This window comes from Oreochromis niloticus, linkage group LG23 (assembly GCF_001858045.2).
Source record: "Oreochromis niloticus isolate F11D_XX linkage group LG23, O_niloticus_UMD_NMBU, whole genome shotgun sequence".
Taxonomy (NCBI): Eukaryota; Metazoa; Chordata; class Actinopteri; order Cichliformes; family Cichlidae; genus Oreochromis; species Oreochromis niloticus.
Genome location: NC_031986.2, coordinates 3848005 through 3869237, shown reverse-complemented (window position 1 = coordinate 3869237; position 21233 = coordinate 3848005). Strand labels below are relative to the sequence as shown.

Sequence of the window (21233 nt, the reverse complement as noted above, 5' to 3'; positions counted from 1 at the left end):
CTCGCCCCGCAGTTTTGAGACAACTTCATATATGTTACCTCATTTTGTGCGGCTGGATAGGAATGGTGCTATGACTTTTGGTGTTTATGAACTATTAATAGTTTTTTAAATATTAATATTTTAGTGAAAATTTCCCGCGCTCTCTGCCAAACAGTTTTGAAATAGGGTACATATGTTAGATCATTTTGTGCGGCTGGAGCTGGGCTAGTATGGTATACACTTTTGGTGTTTATGACTTTTATAGTTTTTGAAATATTTAGATTTAGTGCAAATTTAGGCCAATTTCCATAGAAACAGACTTTATTTGTGTGGGTTGGCTCTCTCTAGTGGTATACCGGGAGTAGTACGGCTGAAATCTGTATGCTGTTACAAAACTCCATATCCCATAATTCATAGCACCCGCCGAGTTAAACAATGGCGGACACCACTTCGTTTTATATGTCTTTATTCGTGTTTCTAGGTCACAAAATACACTTTTAAGATATTTTCAGGCGAGAATGTAGGTGTGTAAACTTCAAATATCTGCTCGTTTTATCAAGACATCCCATATTAGCGACAATTCTCTTAAGTGTTGCTGATAGCCGGCTAGCTAGCTAGCGCCGCTAGCTTAGCTAGCTAGCGACCCTTCGTGAAAAACCACCCAGGCTTGGCTGATAGTGAGGTGGCTAAAATTTGTTTAATCGCCCGATCGCTCGGCAAGGGTCTGTGTCTTAGCTGGACTTATTTTTCGTTTATATGGGCCGATGATGCTGGTCGATGTGGAAAAAATAACTGAGTTGTTTGGTGGTGGAGCTACAACAGAGGGCAGCTATCCACCGGTGTGTGACAGAAAGGACATGCCGCGAACGAGACATACAAGGCGGTGAGGCTACCGCCGATCGTCCGGTGTTTGCTAACGCGGAGGTCAATCGTGGATCAGGGAAAGCGAAGGCAGGAGCGTGAGGTGAACTGAATTTCAGGTAAGAAGTTATGACCTGCACTCTATTTGGGTCAGATATAAACCGAGTTTAGGTGTAGTTTTTATAGCAACAGTTCTCTTACGTGTTGCTGATAGCCGGCTGCTAGCTACTAGCGGCTAGCTTAGCTAGCTAGCGGCTAGCGACCCTTCGTGAAAAACACCAGGCTTGGCTGATAGTGAGGTGGCTAAAATTTGTTTAATCGCCCGATCGCTCGGCAAGGGTCTGTGTCTTAGCTGGACTTATTTTTCGTTTATATGGGCCGATGATGCTGGTCATGTGGAAAAAATAACTGAGTTGTTTGGTGGTGGAGCTACAACAGAGGGCAGCTATCCACCGGTGTGTGACAGAAAGGACATGCCGCGAACGAGACATACAGAGGCGGTGAGGCTAACGCGGAGGTCAATCGTGGATCAGGGGAAAGCGAGGGCAGGAGCGTGAGGTGAACTGAATTTCAGGTAAGAAGTTATGACCTGCACTCTATTGGGTCAGATATAAAACCGAGTTTAGGTAGTTATTTTCGTTGTGCTGACTTTTTCAATCACTTACAATAACTCGTACTGCGTGCTAGCTAGCACTACGGAGTTTGTATACAGCTGTGTGCGCCTAAGTTACCGATGTTACCGATGTTGAACTTTATGACAGCCTCCCCTGTCATTCTCTCGCCTGTTGAAACTTCAGTCATGAAACTGATCAATGATCGGCTTTTCTCTCTTGTTTGTTTATCGCGCTAAACAACAGCAGCACGTTTAAGCTTGATCAGCTGTTGTTAGAATTCTTTTGATTTTAATTTCTAGTATCAGCTGATGTTTGCTGGAGCATGAAGATGAATCAGGAGATGTCCTTACTGAATCATCAGAGCTGAACTGGTGATGGAGAAACAGGTTTACCCTTAGGTGACATGAATGAGTTGAAGGAAGTTATGAACTGTTTCTGACAGACAAATATACACCAAGCTCCTTTTTTTGTGTAGCTGACAGCTGGTAACTGTGCAGGGCGGATCTAGCAAAGCTTTTGCCAGGGGGCCAGGTAGGGCATTAACAGAGAAAGGTGGACACAAAGATATACTTTTCTTTCTTACTCTCATATAAAATATTTAGCTTTTATTAAATAGTTATCTGAATCTTACAACCAAAGTTTGTATAATAATACACAAGATTGGCTGTAGACCATTGTTCATCATTCAGAACACTGTGTAAAAATAACAAAAAAACAAAAAGTGAATGCAAAAGTGCATAAATATTTATTTTACGTGTTTGATGTGTGTGGCGGGGCGTGGTCTGCAGTGCCGCTGCAGGGGAGGTGGACCCACCTGAGCGGCACCTGCAATCACGCCTCTCGGGCGTAGTCTGTGCTCTCTCGGCTGTTTTTGGGTGTGTGTCGGGCTGTGAGTTGAAAGCTACAGCCGGCTGTTTGGGTACACCAACCATGTGTGAAAAGTGGTCCATAACGTAATGCTTCAAAGCGTGTTCATGCAAACATTGTCGGATCTGCCGTGGTACAATGGGACTTCTGCTCATGAACCTGTGTGCACAGCGTCTGCAAATCGGCGCTGTACGAAGTAACTTCATCTTTACACAAAACTGTAAGCTGTATCTGTGAAGCGTGAGCGGTGTTTGTTTTTACCATAGTTCATGGTGGAGAATGGCTGCTCTTCTGAGTTTTGCTCTCTGTAGCTGTATGAATGGCAAACTACACTGAATAGCAGCGGCATAGGCACACTAAAATTTCTTCTGAAATTTTCGCTTTCTAGTTATTATGTGTGCCTATGCCAAGAGGCACACATATTACTATTCGTCGGATTTATTATTCTTATATTATTATTATTATTTCCTTTTTCCGCCTGAAATTTTGCAGTGTATCTCGACCCGCAGTTTTGGACAAGCTTCATATATGTTACCTCATTTTGTGCGGCTGGATCTGGAATGGTGTGCTATGACTTTTGGTGTTTATGAATTTATAGTTTTTTAAATATTAATATTTTAGTGAAAATTTTCCCGCGCTCCTCTGCCAAACAGTTTTGACAATAGGGGTACATATGTTACATCATTTTGTGCGGCTGGAGCTGGGCTATATGGTGTGACTTTTGGTGTTTATAACTTTTATAGTTTTTGAAATATTTAGATTTTAGTGCAAATTTAGGCCAATTTCTAGGCTCCTGAAAAGATTCTGCTTTTGGCACCATAGAAACAGACTTCATTGTGGTGTCTTGGCTCTCTCTAGTGGTATAACCGGGAGTAGTACAGCCGAAAAGATTTTATCCTTGTGTTGAAAACTCCATATCCCACAATTCATAGCACGCCTCTACAGAGTGAACAATGGCGGCCACCACTTCGTTTTATATGTCTTTTATTCATGTTTCTAGGTCACAAAATAAACTTTTAAGATATTTTCAGGCGAGAATGTAGGTGTGTAAACTTCAAATATCTGCTTGTTTTATCAAGACATCCCATATTTAGCGACAGTGCTCTGACGACGTCGGTCCTGCCTGACAGCTAGCCGGCTACCTAGCTAGCTGCCGCACTTGGCTGCAAATGGATAGCGAGGGGACTCTCTCTGTCGTTTCACCTCCCCGGTCTCTCGCAAATGCTCGCATAGAATCGGAGTTACAGCTGGATGTGGAAAAAATAACTGAGTTGTTTGTGGTGCTATAACGCGGAGCTACAACAGTGGGCAGCTATCCACCGGTGTATGACAGAAAGGACATGCCGCGACCGCCGATCGACCGGTGTTTGCTAACGCGGAGGTCAATCGTGGATCAGGGAAAGCGAAGGCAGGAGCGTGAGGTGAACTGAATTTCAGGTAAGAAGTTATGACCTGCACTCTATTTGGGTCAGATATAAACCGAGTTTAGGTGTAGTTTATTTAGCAGCAGTTCTCTTATGTGTTGCTGATAGCCGGCTAGCTAGCTAGCGCCGCTAGCATAGTTAGCTAGCACCGCTAGCGACCTTCGTGAAAAGCACCCAGGCTTGGCTTATATTGAGGCGGGTGAAACTCGTGTCAGCACCCGGTCGCTCGCCGACAGTATGTGTTTAGCTGGACTTATTTTCGTTTATATGGACCGATGATTATTTATTTAGTCATTTTAGTAACGGTATAAACAGTGAAAGGTGGTGGATTGCCAGATGTAAACTTCAAATATCTGCTCGTGTTACCAAGACATCCCATATTAGCTCTGATGTTTTCGGTGCCTGCAAAGAGCTAGACAGGTAGCTAGCTAACCCGAGCTGGCTGTCTTTTTGACTCAGGGTCATAGCTGGACTTATTTTTCGTTTTTATGAGCCGATGAGGGTTTTCTTTTAGTAACGGTACAAACAGTGAAAGGCGGTGGATTGTCCAGATGCTGGTCGATGTGGAAAAATAACTGAGTTGTTTGGTAGTCGCTGACGCGGAGCTACAACCGAGGGCAGCTATCCACCGGTGTGTGTCAGAAAGAACATGCGGGGAACGAGGCGGCGAGGCGACCGCCGATCGACCGGTGGTAGATCGTGGATCAGGGAAACCGAAGGCAGGAGAAGCAGGCGGCTGCCGGTCGGAGCGTGAGGTGAACTGAATTTCAGGTAAGAAGTTATGACCTGCACTCTATTTGGGTCAGATATAAACCGAGTTTAGGTGTAGTTTATTTTCGTTGTGCTGACTTTTTACAATCAGTTATAATAACTCGTACTGCGTGGTAGCTAGCACGATGGAGTTTCTATACAGCTGTGTGCCCGCTAAGTTACTGATGTTGAACTTTATGACAGCCTCCCCTGTCATTCTCTCGCCTGTTCAAACTTCAGTCATGAAACTGATCAATGATCGGCTTTTCTCTCTTGTTTGTTTATCGCGCTAAACAACAGCAGCACGTTTAAGCTTGATCAGCTGTTGTTAGAATTCATTTGATTTTAATTTCTAGTATCAGCTGATGTTTGCTGGAGCCACAGCTGTAGAAGCGGCTGGTCGAAACCAGGAGATGACCTTACTGAATCATCAGAGCTGAACTGGTGATGGAGAAACAGGTTTACCTTTTTTTAGGTGACATGAATGAGTTGAAGGAAGTTATGAACTGTTTCTGAGAGAAATAAACACCAAGCTCCTTTTTTATTTAGCTGACAGCTGGTAACTGTGCAGGGCGGATCTAGCAAAGCTTTTGCCAGGGGCCAGGTAGGCATTAACAGAGAAAGGTGGACACAAAGATATACTTTCTTCTTACTCTCATACAGGGAGTGCAGAATTATTAGGCAAGTTGTATTTTTGAGGAATAATTTTATTATTGAACAACAACCATGTTCTCAATGAACCCAAAAAACACATTAATATCAAAGCTGAATGTTTTCGGAAGTAGTTTTAGTTTGTGTTTAGTTTTAGCTATTTTAGGGGGATATCTGTGTGTGCAGGTGACTATTACTGTGCATAATTATTAGGCAACTTAACAAAAAACAAATATATACCCATTTCAATTATTTATTTTTACCAGTGAAACCAATATAACATCTCCACATTCACAAATATACATTTCTGACATTCAAAACAAACAAAAACAAATCAGCGACCAATATAGCCACCTTTCTTTGCAAGGACACTCAAAAGCCTGCCATCCATGGATTCTGTCAGTGTTTTGATCTGTTCACCATCAACATTGCGTGCAGCAGCAACCACAGCCTCCCAGACACTGTTCAGAGAGGTGTACTGTTTTCCCTCCTTGTAAATCTCACATTTGATGATGGACCACAGGTTCTCAATGGGGTTCAGATCAGGTGAACAAGGAGGCCATGTCATTAGTTTTTCTTCTTTTATACCCTTTCTTGCCAGCCACGCTGTGGAGTACTTGGACGCGTGTGATGGAGCATTGTCCTGCATGAAAATCATGTTTTTCTTGAAGGATGCAGACTTCTTCCTGTACCACTGCTTGAAGAAGGTGTCTTCCAGAAACTGGCAGTAGGACTGGGAGTTGAGCTTGACTCCATCCTCAACCCGAAAAGGCCCCACAAGCTCATCTTTGATGATACCAGCCCAAACCAGTACTCCACCTCCACCTTGCTGGCGTCTGAGTCGGACTGGAGCTCTCTGCCCTTTACCATCCAGCCACGGGCCCATCCATCTGGCCCATCAAGACTCACTCTCATTTCATCAGTCCATAAAACCTTAGAAAAATCAGTCTTGAGATATTTCTTGGCCCAGTCTTGACGTTTCAGCTTGTGTGTCTTGTTCAGTGGTGGTCGTCTTTCAGCCTTTCTTACCTTGGCCATGTCTCTGAGTATTGCACACCTTGTGCTTTTGGGCACTCCAGTGATGTTGCAGCTCTGAAATATGGCCAAACTGGTGGCAAGTGGCATCTTGGCAGCTGCACGCTTGACTTTTCTCAGTTCATGGGCAGTTATTTTGCGCCTTGGTTTTTCCACACGCTTCTTGCGACCCTGTTGACTATTTTGAATGAAACGCTTGATTGTTCGATGATCACGCTTCAGAAGCTTTGCAATTTTAAGACTGCTGCATCCCTCTGCAAGATATCTCACTATTTTTGACTTTTCTGAGCCTGTCAAGTCCTTCTTTTGACCCATTTTGCCAAAGGAAAGGAAGTTGCCTAATAATTATGCACACCTGATATAGGGTGTTGATGTCATTAGACCACACCCCTTCTCATTACAGAGATGCACATCACCTAATATGCTTAATTGGTAGTAGGCTTTCGAGCCTATACAGCTTGGAGTAAGACAACATGCATGAAGAGGATGATGTGGACAAAATACTCATTTGCCTAATAATTCTGCACTCCCTGTAAACACCAAGCTCCTTTTTTGTGTAGCTGACAGCTGGTAACTGTGCAGGGGCGGATCTAGCAAAGCTTTGCCAGGGGGCCAGGTAGGGCATTAACAGGAAAGGGGACACAAAGATATACTTTTCTTTCTTCTCTCATATAAAATATTTAGCTTTTATTAAATAGTTATCTGCATCTTACAACCACAGTTTGTATAATAATACACAAGATTGGCTGTAGACCATTGTTATCATTCAGAACACTGTGTAAAAATAACAAAAAACAAAAGTGAATGCAAAAGTGCATAAATATTTATTTTACGTGTTTGATGTGTGTGGCGGGGCGTGGTCTGCAGTGCCGCTGCAGGGGAGGTGGACCCACCTGAGCGGCACTGCAATCACGCCTCTCGGCGTAGTCTGTGCTCTCTCGGCTGTTTTTTGGGTGTGTGTCGGGCTGTGAGTTGAAAAGCTACAGCCGCTGTTGGGTACCCAACCATGTGTGAAAAGTGGTCCATAACGTAATGCTTCAAAGCGTGTTCATGCAAACATTGTCGGATCTGCCGTGGTACAATGGGACTTCTGCTCATGAACCTGTGTGCACAGCGTCTGCAAATCGGCGCTGTACGAAGTAACTTCATCTTTACACAAAACTGTAAGCTGTTATCTGTGAAGCGTGAGCGGTGTTTGTTTTTACCATAGTTCATGGTGGAGAATGGGTGCTCTTCTGAGTTTTGCTCTCTGTAGCTGTATGAATGGCAAACTACACTGAATAGCAGCGGCATAGGCACACATAAAATTTCTTCTGAAATTTTCGCTTTCTAGTTATTATTATTATTATTCTCCAGTTTCCGCCTGAAATTTTGCAGCGAATCTCGCCTCGCAGTTTTGAGACAAGCTTCATATATGTTACCTCATTTTGTGCGGCCGGATCTGGAATGGTGTGCTATGACTTTTGGTGTTTATGAATTTTATAGTTTTTTAAATATTAATATTTTAGTGAAAATTTTCCCGCGCTCCTCTGCCAAACAGTTTTGACATTAGGGTTACATATGTTAGATCATTTTGTGCGGCTGGAGCTGGACTATTATGTTATGACTTTTGGTGTTTATAACTTTTATAGTTTTTTAAATATTAATATTTTAGTGCAAATTTAGGCCAATTCATCTTTTGGCGCCAAATAAACAGACTTCATTTGTGGTGTGTTGGCTCTCTCTAGTGGTATGCCGGAGTGGTACAGCCTGTGTACCCTTATTTGGATTACCGTAATGATGACAATTTCAACGGTGCGCACAGCGTCGCTGCTTTCAGGAGCCCTTGGAATTTTAAGGTTGCGCAAATCATTCAAAGTTACGGTAATGCTTGGTGGAAACTCAATATCCCACAATTCATAGCACGCCTCTACAGAGTGAACAATGGCGGCCACCACTTCGTTTTATATGTCTTTTATTCGTGTTTCTAGGTCACAAAATAAGCTTTTAAGATATTTTCAGGCGAGAATGTAGGTGTGTAAACTTCAAATATCTGCTTGTTTTATCAAGACATCCCATATTTAGCGACAGTGCTCTGACTACGTCGGTCCTGCCTGACAGCTAGCCGGCTACCTAGCTGGCTACCTAGCTAGCTGCCGCACTTGGCTGCAAATGGATAGCGAGGGGACTCTCTCTGTCGTTTCACCTCCCTGGTCTCTCGCAAATGCTCGCATAGAATCGGAGTTACAGCTGGATGTGGAAAAAATAACTGAGTTGTTTGGTGGTGGAGCTACAACAGAGGGCAGCTACCCACCGGTGTGTGACAGAAAGGACATGCCGCCAACGAGACATATGAGCCGGCAGGCGATTGCTAACGCGGTGGTCAATCATGGATCAGGGAAAGCGAAGGCAGGAGCGTGAGGTGAACTGAATTTCAGGTAAGAAGTTATGAACTGCACTCTATTTGGGTCAGATATAAACCGAGTTTAGGTGTAGTTTATTTAGCAGCAGTTCTCTTATGTGTTGCTGATAGCCGGCTAGCTAGCTAGCGCCGCTAGCATAGTTAGCTCGCGCCGCTAGCACCCTTCGTGAAAAAGCACCCAGGCTTGGCTTATATTGAGGCGGGTGAAACTCGTGTCAGCACCCGGTCGTCTCTATTGGTCAGATATAACGAGTTAGTGTAGTTTATTTAGCAGCAGTTCTTATGTTTGCTGATAGCGGCTAGCTAGCTAGCGCGCAGCATGTAGCTCGCGCGCTAGCAACCTCGTGAAAGCACCAGGTGCTATATTGAGCGGGTGAAACTGTGTCAGCACCGGTCGCTCTCTATTTGGGTCAGATATAAACCGAGTTTAGGTGTAATTTATTTTCGTTGACCTTTTACAATCGTAATGCCACGGGAGTTTATATACAGCTGTGTGCGACTAAGTTACTGACGTTGGACTTTATTTATTCATTAGGGTTAGTTCATAGAGTTGCCGTGCCGTACAAACGGAATCGTCCCACATTCAGAGAAAACATTATGATTTATTCTGTCGTTACGAAGCCTCCCCTGTCATTCTCTCGCGTGTTGAAACGTCAATCATGAAACTGATCAATGATCGGCTGTTCGCTCTTATTTATCGCGCTAAACAACAGCAGCACGTTTAAGCTTGATCAGCTGTTGTTAGAATTCTTTTGATTTTAATTTCTAGTATCAGCTGATGTTTGCTGGAGCATGAAGATGAAATCAGGAGATGTCCTTACTGAATCATCAGAGCTGAACTGGTGATGGAGAAACAGGTTTACACTTTAGGTGACATGAATGAGTTGAAGGGAAGTTATGAGTTGTTTCTGAGAGACAAAGACCAAGCTCCTTTTTTGTGTAGCTGACAGCTGGTAACTGTGCAGGGGCGGATCTAGCAAGCTTTTAGGGGGGGGAGCTAGGGCATTAACAGAGAAAGGTGGACACAAAGATATACTTTTCTTTCTTACTCTCATATAAAATATTTAGCTTTTATTAAATAGTTATCTGAATCTCACAACCAAAGTTTGTATAATAATACACAGGATTGGCTGTAGACCATTGTTCATAATTCAGAACACTGTGTAAAAATAACAAAAAACAAAAAGTGAATGCATGTGTGAAAAGTGGTCTATAATGTAATGCTTCAAAGTGTGTTCATGCAAACATTGTCGGGTCTGCCGTGGTACAATGGGACTTCTGCTCATGAACCTGTGTGCACAGCGTCTGCAAATCGGCGCTGTACAAGTAACTTCATCTTTACACAAAACTGTAAGCTGTCATCTGTGAAGCGTGAGCGGTGTTTGTTTTTACCATAGTTCATGGTGGAGAATGGCTGCTCTTCTGAGTTTTGCTCTCTGTAGCCGTATGAATGGCAACTACAGTGATTAGCAGCGGCATAGGCACACATAAAATTTCTTCTGAAATTTTCGCTTTCTAGTTATTATTATTATTATTCTCCAGTTTCCGCCTGAAATTTTGCAGCGAATCTCGCCCCGCAGTTTTGAGACAAGCTTCATATATGTTACCTCATTTTGTGCGGCCGGATCTGGAATGGTGTGCTATGACTTTGGTCTTTATGAATTTTATAGTTTTTTAAATATTAATATTTTAGTGAAAATTTTCCCGCGCTCCTCTGCCGAACAGTTTGACATTAGGGTTACATATGTTAGATCATTTTGTGCGGCTGGAGCTGGACTATTATGTCATGACTTTTGGTGTTCATAACTTTTATAGTTTTTTAAATATTAATATTTTAGTGCAAATTTAGGCCAATTCATCTTTTGGCGCCAAATAAACAGACTTCATTTGTGGTGTGTTGGCTCTCTCTAGTGGTATGCCGGGAGTGGTACAGCCTGTCTACCCTTATTTGGATTACCGTAATGATGACAATTTCAACGGTGCGCACAGCGTCGCTGCTTTCAGGAGCCATTGGAATTTTTAAGGTTGCGCAAATCATTCAAAAGTTACGGTAATGCTTGGTGGAAAACTCAATATCCCACAATTCATAGCACGCCTCTACAGAGTGAACAATGGCGGCCACCACTTCGTTTTATATGTCTTTTATTCGTGTTTCTAGGTCACAAAATAAGCTTTTAAGATATTTTCAGGCGAGAATGTAGGTGTGTAAACTTCAAATATCTGCTTGTTTTATCAAGACATCCCATATTTAGCGACAGTGCTCTGACTACGTCGGTCCTGCCTGACAGCTAGCCGGCTACCTAGCTAGCTGCCGCACTTGGCTGCAAATGGATAGCGAGGGGACTCTCTCTCTCCTTTCACCTCCCCGGTCTCTCGCAAATGCTCGCATAGAATCGGAGTTACAGCTGGATGTGGAAAAAATAACTGAGTTGTTTGGTGGTGGAGCTACAACAGAGGGCAGCTACCCACCGGTGTGTGACAGAAAGGACATGCCGCCAACGAGACATATGAGGCCGGCAGGCGATTGCTAACGCGGTGGTCAATCATGGATCAGGGAAAGCGAAGGCAGGAGCGTGAGGTGAACTGAATTTCAGGTAAGAAGTTATGAACTGCACTCTATTTGGGTCAGATATAAACAGAGTTTAGGTGTAGTTTATTTAGCAGCAGTTCTCTTATGTGTTGCTGATAGCCGGCTAGCTAGCTAGCGCCGCTAGCAACCCTTCGTGAAAAAGCACCCAGGCTTGGCTTATATTGAGGCGGGTGAAACTGTGTCAGCACCCGGTCGCTCTCTATTTGGGTCAGATATAAACCGAGTTTAGGTGTAGTTTATTTAGCAGCAGTTCTCTTATGTGTTGCTGATAGCCGGCTAGCTAGCTAGCGCCGCTAGCATAGTTAGCTCGCGCCGCTAGCACCCTTCGTGAAAAAGCACCCAGGCTTGGCTTATATTGAGGCGGGTGAAACTCGTGTCAGCACCCGGTCGCTCTCTATTTGGGTCAGATATAAACCGAGTTTAGGTGTAATTTATTTTCGTTGACCTTTTACAATCGTAATGCCACGGGAGTTTATATACAGCTGTGTGCGCACTAAGTTACTGACGTTGGACTTTATTTTATTCATTAGGGTTAGTTCATAGAGTTGCCGTGCCGTACAAACGGAATCGTCCCACATTCAGAGAAAACATTATGATTTATTCTGTCGTTACGAAGCCTCCCCTGTCATTCTCTCGCGTGTTGAAACGTCAATCATGAAACTGATCAATGATCGGCTGTTCGCTCTTATTTATCGCGCTAAACAACAGCAGCACGTTTAAGCTTGATCAGCTGTTGTTAGAATTCTTTTGATTTTAATTTCTAGTATCAGCTGATGTTTGCTGGAGCATGAAGATGAAATCAGGAGATGTCCTTACTGAATCATCAGAGCTGAACTGGTGATGGAGAAACAGGTTTACACTTTAGGTGACATGAATGAGTTGAAGGGAAGTTATGAGTTGTTTCTGAGAGACAAAGACCAAGCTCCTTTTTTGTGTAGCTGACAGCTGGTAACTGTGCAGGGGCGGATCTAGCAAAGCTTTTAGGGGGGGGGGGGAGCTAGGGCATTAACAGAGAAAGGTGGACACAAAGATATACTTTTCTTTCTTACTCTCATATAAAATATTTAGCTTTTATTAAATAGTTATCTGAATCTCACAACCAAAGTTGTATAATAATACACAGGATTGGCTGTAGACCATTGTTCATAATTCAGAACACTGTGTAAAAATAACAAAAAACAAAAAGTGAATGCATGTGTGAAAAGTGGTCCATAACGTAATGCTTCAAAGCGTGTTCATGCAAACATTGTCGGATCTGCCGTGTACAATGGGACTTCTGCTCATGAACCTGTGTGCACAGCGTCTGCAAATCGGCGCTGTACGAAGTAACTTCATCTTTACACAAAACTGTAAGCTGTTATCTGTGAAGCGTGAGCGGTGTTTGTTTTTACCATAGTTCATGGTGGAGAATGGCTGCTCTTCTGAGTTTTGCTCTCTGTAGCTGTATGAATGGCAAACTACACTGAATAGCAGTGGCATAGGCACACATAAAATTTCTTCTGAAATTTTCGCTTTCTAGTTATTATTATTCTTCAGTTTCCGCCTGAAATTTTGCAGCGAAACTCGCCCCGCAGTTTGAGACAAGCTTCATATATGTTACCTCATTTTGTGCGGCTGGATCAGGAATGGTGTGCTATGACTTTTGGTGTTTATAACTATTATAGTTTTTTAAATATTAATATTTTAGTGAAAATTTTCCCGCGCTTCTCTGCCAAACAGTTTTGAAAATAGGGTTACATATGTTAGATCATTTTGTGCGGCTGGAGCTGGACTAGTATGGTATACACTTTTGGTGTTTATGACTTTTATAGTTTTGAAATATTTAGATTTTAGTGCAAATTAGGCCAATTTCCATAGAAACAGACTTTATTTGTGGTGGGTTGGCCTCTCTAGTGGTATACCGGGAGTAGTACGGCTGAAAATCTGTATGCTTGTTACAAAACTCCATATCCCATAATTCATAGCACCCCTCTGCCGAGTTAAACAATGGCGGACACCACTTCGTTTTATATGTCTTTTATTCGTGTTTCTAGGTCACAAATACACTTTTAAGATATTTTCAGGCGAGAATGTAGGTGTGTAACTTCAAATATCTGCTCGTTTTATCAAGACATCCCATATTAGCGACAATTCTCTTAAGTGTTGCTGATAGCCGGCTAGCTAGCTAGCGCGCTAGCTTAGCTAGCTAGCGCCCCTTCGTGAAAAACCACCCAGGCTTGGCTGACAGTGAGGTGGCTAAAATTTTTTAATCGCCTGATCGCTCGGCAAGGTCTGTGTCTTAGCTGGACTTATTTTTCGTTTATATGTGCCGATGATGCTGGTCGATGTGGAAAAATAACTGAGTTGTTTGGTGTGGAGCTACAACAGAGGGCAGCTATCCACCGGTGTGTGACAGAAAGGACATGCCGCGAACGAGACATACAAGGCGTGAGGCTACCGCCGATCGTCCGGTGTTTGCTAACGCGGAGGTCAATCGTGGATCAAGGAAAGCGAGGCAGGAGCGTGAGGTGAACTGAATTCAGGTAAGAAGTTATGACCTGCACTCTATTTGGGTCAGATATAAACCGAGTTTAGGTGTAGTTTATTTAGCAACATTCTCTTACGTGTTGCTGATAGCCGGCTGCTAGCTAGCTAGCGCGCTAGCTAGCTAGCTAGCGCGGCTAGCGACCCTTCGTGAAAAACACCCAGCTTGGCTGATAGTGAGGTGGCTAAAATTTGTTTAATCGCCCGATCGCTCGGCAAGGGTCTGTGTCTTAGCTGGACTTATTTTTCGTTTATATGGGCCGATGATGCTGGTCGATGTGGAAAAATAACTGAGTTGTTTGGTGGTGGAGCTACAACAGAGGGCAGCTATCCACCGGTGTGTGACAGAAAGGACATGCGCCAACGAGACATATGAGGCCGGCAGCGATTGCTAACGCGGTGGTCAATCATGGATCAGGAAAGCGAAGGCAGGAGCGTGAGGTGAACTGAATTCAGGTAAGAAGTTATGAACTGCACTCTATTTGGGTCAGATATAAACGAGTTTAGGTGTAGTTTATTTTCGTTGTGCTGACTTTTTACCATCGTACTGCGTGCTAGCTAGCGCGACGGGAGTTTATATACAGCTGTGTGCGCGCTAAGTTACTGACGTTGGACTTTATTTTATTCATAATGGTTAGTTCGTAGAGTTGCCGTACAAACGAATCGTGCCACATTCAGAGAAATATTACGATTTATTCTGTCGTTACGAAGCCTCCCCTGTCATTCTCTCGCCTGTTGAAACTTCAGTCATGAAACTGATCAATGATCGGCTTTTCTCTTGTTTGTTTATCGCGCTAAACAACGCAGCACGTTTAAGCTTGATCAGCTGTTGTTAGAATTCATTTGCTTTTAATTTCTAGTATCAGCTGATGTTTGCTGCAGCCACAGCTGTAAAACGGCTGTTCCAACCAGATATCCTTACTGAATCATCAGAGCTGAACAGGTGATGGAGAACAGGTTTCCCTTAGGTGACATGAATGAGTTGAGGAGTTATGAACTGTTTCTGAGACAACACCAAGCTCATTTTTTGTGTAGCTGACAGCTGGTAACTGTGCAGGGGCGGATCTAGCAAAGCTTTTGCCAGGGGCCAGTAGGGCATTAACAGAGAAGGTGGACACAAAGATATACTTTCTTTCTTACTCTCATACAGGGAGTGCAGAATTATTAGGCAAGTTGTATTTTTGAGGAATAATTTTATTATTGAACAACAACCATGTTCTCAATGAACCCAAAAACTCATTAATATCAAAGCTGAAGTTTTTGGAAGTAGTTTTAGTTTTAGCTATTTTAGGGGATATCTGTGTGTGCAGGTGACTATACTGTGCTAATTATTAGGCACTTAACAAAAAACAAATATACCCATTTCAATTATTTATTTTTACCAGTGAACCAATATAACATCTCCACATTCACAATATACATTTCTGACATTCAAAAACAAAAACAAAACAAATCAGCGACCAATATAGCCACCTTTCTTTGCAAGGACACTCAAAAGCCTGCCATCCATGGATCCTGTCAGTGTTTTGATCTGTTCACCATCAACATTGCGTGCAGCAGCAACCACAGCCTCCCAGACACTGTTCAGAGAGGTGTACTGTTTTCCCTCCTTGTAAATTCACATTTGATGATGGACCACAGGTTCTCAATGGGGTTCAGATCAGGTGAACAAGGAGGCCATGTCATTAGTTTTTCTTCTTTTATACCCTTTCTTGCCAGCCACGCTGTGGAGTACTTGGACGTGTGTGATGGAGCATTGTCCTGCATGAAAATCATGTTTTTCTTGAAGGATGCAGACTTCTTCCTGTACCACTGCTTGAAGAAGGTGTCTTCCAGAAACTGGCAGTAGGACTGGGAGTTGAGCTTGACTCCATCCTCAACCCGAAAAGGCCCCACAAGCTCATCTTTGATGATACCAGCCCAAACCAGTACTCCACCTCCACCTTGCTGGCGTCTGAGTGGACTGGAGCTCTCTGCCCTTTACCAATCCAGCCACGGGCCCATCCATCTGGCCCATCAAGACTCACTCTCATTTCATCAGTCCCATAAACCTTAGAAAATCAGTCTTGAGATATTTCTTGGCCCAGTCTTGACGTTTCAGCTTGTGTGTCTTGTTCAGTGGTGGTCGTCTTTCAGCCTTTCTTACCTTGGCCATGTCTCTGAGTATTGCACACCTTGTGCTTTTGGGCACTCCAGTGATGTTGCAGCTCTGAAATATGGCCAAACTGGTGGCAAGTGGCATCTTGGCAGCTGCACGCTTGACTTTTCTCAGTTCATGGGCAGTTATTTTGCGCCTTGGTTTTTCCACACGCTTCTTGCGACCCTGTTGACTATTTGAATGAAACGCTTGATTGTTCGATGATCACGCTTCAGAAGCTTTGCAATTTTAAGACTGCTGCATCCCTCTGCAGATATCTCACTATTTTTGACTTTTCTGAGCCTGTCAAGTCCTTCTTTTGACCCATTTTGCCAAAGGAAAGGAAGTTGCCTAATAATTATGCACACCTGATATAGGGTGTTGATGTCATTAGACCACACCCCTTCTCATTACAGAGATGCCATCACCTAATATGCTTAATTGGTAGTAGGCTTTCGAGCCTATACAGCTTGGAGTAAGACAACATGCATGAAGAGGATGATGTGGACAAAATACTCATTTGCCTAATAATTCTGCACTCCCTGTAAACAGCAAGCTCCTTTTTTGTGTAGCTGACAGCTGGTAACTGTGCAGGGCGGATCTAGCAAAGCTTTTGCCAGGGGCCAGGTAGGCCATTAACAGAGAAAGGTGGACACAAGATATACTTTTTTTCTTACTCTCATATAAATATTTAGCTTTTATTAAATAGTTATCTGAATCTTACAACCAAAGTTTGTATAATAATACACAAGATTGGCTGTAGACCATTGCTCATCATTCAGAACACTGTGTAAAAATAACAAAAGACAAAAAGTGAATGCGAAAGTGCATAAATATTATTTTACGTGTTTGATGTGTGTGGCGGGGCGTGGTCTGCAGTGCCGCTGCAGGGAGGTGGACCCACCTGAGCGGCATCTGCAATCACGCCTCTCGGGCGTTGTCTGTGCTCTCTCGGCTGTTTTTTGGGTGTGTGTAAGTTGAAAAGCTACAGCCGGTTGTGTGGGTACACCAACCATGTGTGAAAAGTGGTCCATAACGTAATGCTTCAAACGTGTTCATGCAAACATTGTCGGGTCTGCCGTGCTACAATGGGGACTTCTGCTCATGAACCTCTGTGCACAGCGTCTGCAAATCGGGGCTGTACAAAGCAACTTCATCTTTACACAAAACTGTAAGTGTCATCTGTGAAGTGTGAGCGGTTTGTTTTTACCATAGTTCATGGTGGAGAATGGCTGCTCTTCTGAGTTTTGCCCTAGCAGCCGTAAGAATGGCAAACTACACAGATTAGCAGCGGCATAGGCACACATAAATTCTTCAGAAATTTTCGCTTTCTAGTTATGATTGCCCTCTCTACCAAGTTGACAGCTTCAGTTAACATCATGTGACATACCTGTGTGATATCAGGCTATCACACAGATATCACACATGTGCTGCTTTGAGTATAAATTTTTGGGGGAGAAAATAAAATGTTTTGTCTGTTTGGTTAATAAATCATTTTTGATGTGCCATGCTGTGTTCTCCCTTTCTTGCGACTTCTTCTTTTGACACGTGAAGCTTCAACTTCAAACGACCATCATTAGTATCAAGTCACCCGCAGCATAGAATAGAAACCACATATTCTTGTACAACGCCTGCACTTCAGTGCTGGTGTCAGCGGCACAGCACTACACTGGCTCACCATTTGAATTCTGGATTTAACAGGAAGCCAATGAGGGAAGCCAATACAGGAGAAATCTGCTCTCTCTTTCTAGTCCCTGTCAGGACTCTTGCTGCAGCATTTTGGATCAGCTGAAGGCTTTTCAGCGAGTTTTTGGACATTCTGATAATATGAATGTCCTTTTTCCTTCCCACTGTCGCCAAGTGCTTGCTCATAGGAGTCATATGATTGTTGGGTTTTCTCTGTATGTGTTACTGTACGATCTACTGTACAATATAAAGCGCCTTGAGGCGACTGTTGTTGTGATTTGGTGCTGTATAAATAAAACTGAATTGAATTGAAAAGAATCAAATAGATGCCACTCAGATGAAACATTTTTTTTGACAAATGCAAATGGAATCATTCTTATATCGCGCTGTTCTACTCTACCTGAGCATTCACAGTGTTTTATACAACATTCCTCATTCACCCGTTCACACAGCACTTTTAAAAAAATGCTTTTTCTATCTAACATTCACACACATTCATACTCTGATGTATGAATTGGGGTTAGTATCTTGCTCAAGGATATCTGAGATGCAGAATGGAGCATCCACAGATCGAAGCACTGACCTGCGTTTGGTTAACTGTTTGTCTGTTTGTTTTAAATGCCTTTGTATTTTTGTGTGAAGAACTTGTGATATTGTCTTGAAAGGTACTATATAAATAAAAGTTATTTATGTTACTGATCTACCACCTGAGCTACAGTGACCCACAACAAACTGCTGAAGGACCATTAATGTCATAACTGTAACACAGTGACCCATCAGCATTGAAGAATCCCAAAAGTCGATTCTGTTCATGTGGAAGTTTTCAGTGGCAGAAACGTTCATCACTCATCCAAGTGACTTCTTCAGTCTGAAGAAGTAAATAAGGGAGACAGCTGGATCAAAGAAAGGGCTTTTAAGGAATGGTTTAATAACGTCCACCTTGAAAGCATGCGTGTCTAATCTGTTAGTAAGAAAGCATTATTAAAGCTAAAATGTCTTTGAGAAGTCTTGAACGAATGGAGTCTAGAAGGCTCATTGATGGTTTAGAGGAAGAGATTACTGAAGTTAACACAACAGAGTGAGATACTAATTTTCTGATTCTAGTGGAAGGCTTTCGAACGTTGTTTATTTACACTGTCAAAACGTCCTGCCCACTGTGACCAAAATATTAAAATTTCACATACAGGAAAAACACAAACCTCATTCAAATGAGTTCGACCAGAACTCCTTTAAACAGTTCAGAAATATACTCAAACTTATATGTGTAGTACAGACATATACACTTATTACAGGACAACGACACAGATAGAATTAGATGGTGACATATTATTCACGGTAACTTATTATTTATTTCAAAATAATAAAATTCTAGTAAAAAAAAAAAAGTAGCCAAACTACCACAGTGTCCAATTGTGAGTGTCTAAATGAAAGGGAAACAAAATAACAGGACTAATGGTGCAGTTACAGCCCGTAAGATGCTCGACTGGCAAAGACAGACACGTTTCAGGTGCATGTTCATTTTAGATTCTCTTCAGCATCACAAAGTGTCACATGGCCCTAAAGTTACATTTACAGGTTGAAACAAACAAGTATGTTGTGATTCCTATTATACAGAGTTAAACTGGGATATATAGCATCAGTCCAGTTCTGAAATGTTCATGTAGAGGTGGCAGTCCTGTGTTATGAATTAGCTACACAGATTTGAGACACAGCGTTTGAACATCTGCAGCTCAGGACTATATAGCAGAAAAAGCTAAGCTAGTCTTATAAAAACTTCAGAAATGTAGACATATTAAAAAAATAGCCAGTGCTGCCCCTTAGCCTCCTAGTAGATACACTTATGGTATCAATGTGAAACAAGCCATCTCGCTTCGTTCAGTCAGTGAATACTTCTGTCCCCCCAACGTCTGCCAGCCCATACCGGCAGGGTGACAATGATGCCACGTTCACAGCTGCAACATTTTTGAAATCAAACAACAATTAGTTGGAAATTGCTGTAACCCTACTGATGCAACAGCAACACAGCACTTAGTACATCTTTGAAACACACAGTCAAACATGCACACAACAGAGCCCTGTACTACGAAGCAAGTCCAGTATATCTCATCCTTTATTCTCTTACTGGAATATCTGAATCAGGATAAAACTTCCCATCACTGGTCAACCCAGGATTCTCTGCACTATCACATGAAAGGGATGGTGTTGCCCAGTCAAACATGGTCCGTAAACAGCCAGCAGAGCAGCTGATTTTACAGTGCTACCCCTCAGCCTCCTATGGTATCAATTTCAAAAACCTATGTCGCCTCATTCTGGAGTTATCGCTTCACAAACTTGGGCCTGTCCACTCGGCAGGGTGACCACAGTCTCCATCAGTCTATTACGGCTGAGAGTTAAAAGGAAGATAAAAATATAAGAAGTTAAACACATACAGTAACAGAGCTGCTGTACACTACTTTAGTATTAAAATTATATGAATAAAGTTTAGCCTATTTGAAACCAGGAAGAAAAGCTGCCAAAACTGCTGACTGTGTAAGTTATCAAACTTCTTAATATCACAACTCTATCATTAAGACATCTGAGAATCTGATGGATTATAATGTAATGCAATGTGTGCTTGAAAGAGTTTTATTGTATCACTGCAGCCTGACAGTGAATAAATACAAGAGCAGAATTCATTTGATACAAACTGAGTGAGTACAACAAGGAGCTCCATTTTGGGATCATACACTAACCTTACAGAACAATGAAACTGTTTTGAAATCGATTGCAGCGAACATGTACAAAATCCTCATGTGCACCTAACACACATCAGGGAAAAACAGACTTCATACACTAAAAAATAATTTAGACCCTTCCAGTATCCACACAGAGGTCTGAGGGACCACACAAAATAGGTGGTGATCTGCGATCTCTATCATAACCTCCTTTTATAAGAGGTTAGTTACCATGAGTACATGGCCAGGTAGGCAGTGGATATATACCACGTCTTACTGCACCATCAAAGTAAAGAAAATCCAGGTTAACCCCGAGATGGCCTGGATAAGACAGTTTTTATCTTGACCATCCTGCTTCATACACTGCAAAAACTCAAAATCTTACCAAGAGTATTTGTCTTATTTCTAGTCAAAATTATCTCATTACACTTAAAATAAGACAGAATCAGCTAAAGGGCAACATTTCAGCAAGCTAAAGGAACTTGTTTCAAGACAGTCAAAGGAGTTGCAAAGAAAAGCGTCTGGACTTCTTTGAGTTGCTTGAAGACGTTTCACCTCTCATCCGAGAAGCTTCTTCAGTTCTAAGGTCAAATGGCCGAGAGTCCCAGATTTAAACCCAGTGGGAGTGTCCCCCCAAAGAGGGACAAAGGACCCCCTGGTGATCCTCTAATCACATGAGCCAAGGTTTGACTACGATGACCTGGATGACTGAGAACCTTCACAGACATATTGTTTCAAGACAGTAAATCTTAAAACTAGACAATTTTCACTTGTTCCATTGGCAGATTTTTTTTACTTAATACAAGATATTTTAGCTTGAAATAAGTGAAAAAATCTGCCAATGGAACAAGTGAAAATTGTCTAGTTTTAAGATTTACTGTCTTGAAACAAGTTCCTTTAGCTTGCTGAAATGTTGCCCTTTAGCTGATTCTGTCTTATTTTAAGTGTAATGAGATGATTTTGACTAGAAATAAGACAAATACTCTTGGTAAGATTTTGAG

At 42.4% G+C, this 21233-nt stretch overlaps 1 protein-coding gene across 2 annotated transcripts in view; it reads left to right on the top strand.

Annotated features, from left to right (window-relative positions):
• The window catches only part of LOC109197015 (ATP-dependent DNA helicase PIF1), a 933009-nt gene that overhangs the window by 209161 nt on the left and 702615 nt on the right, over nt 1-21233 (top strand). The gene's annotated exons all lie outside the window — the stretch shown is intronic.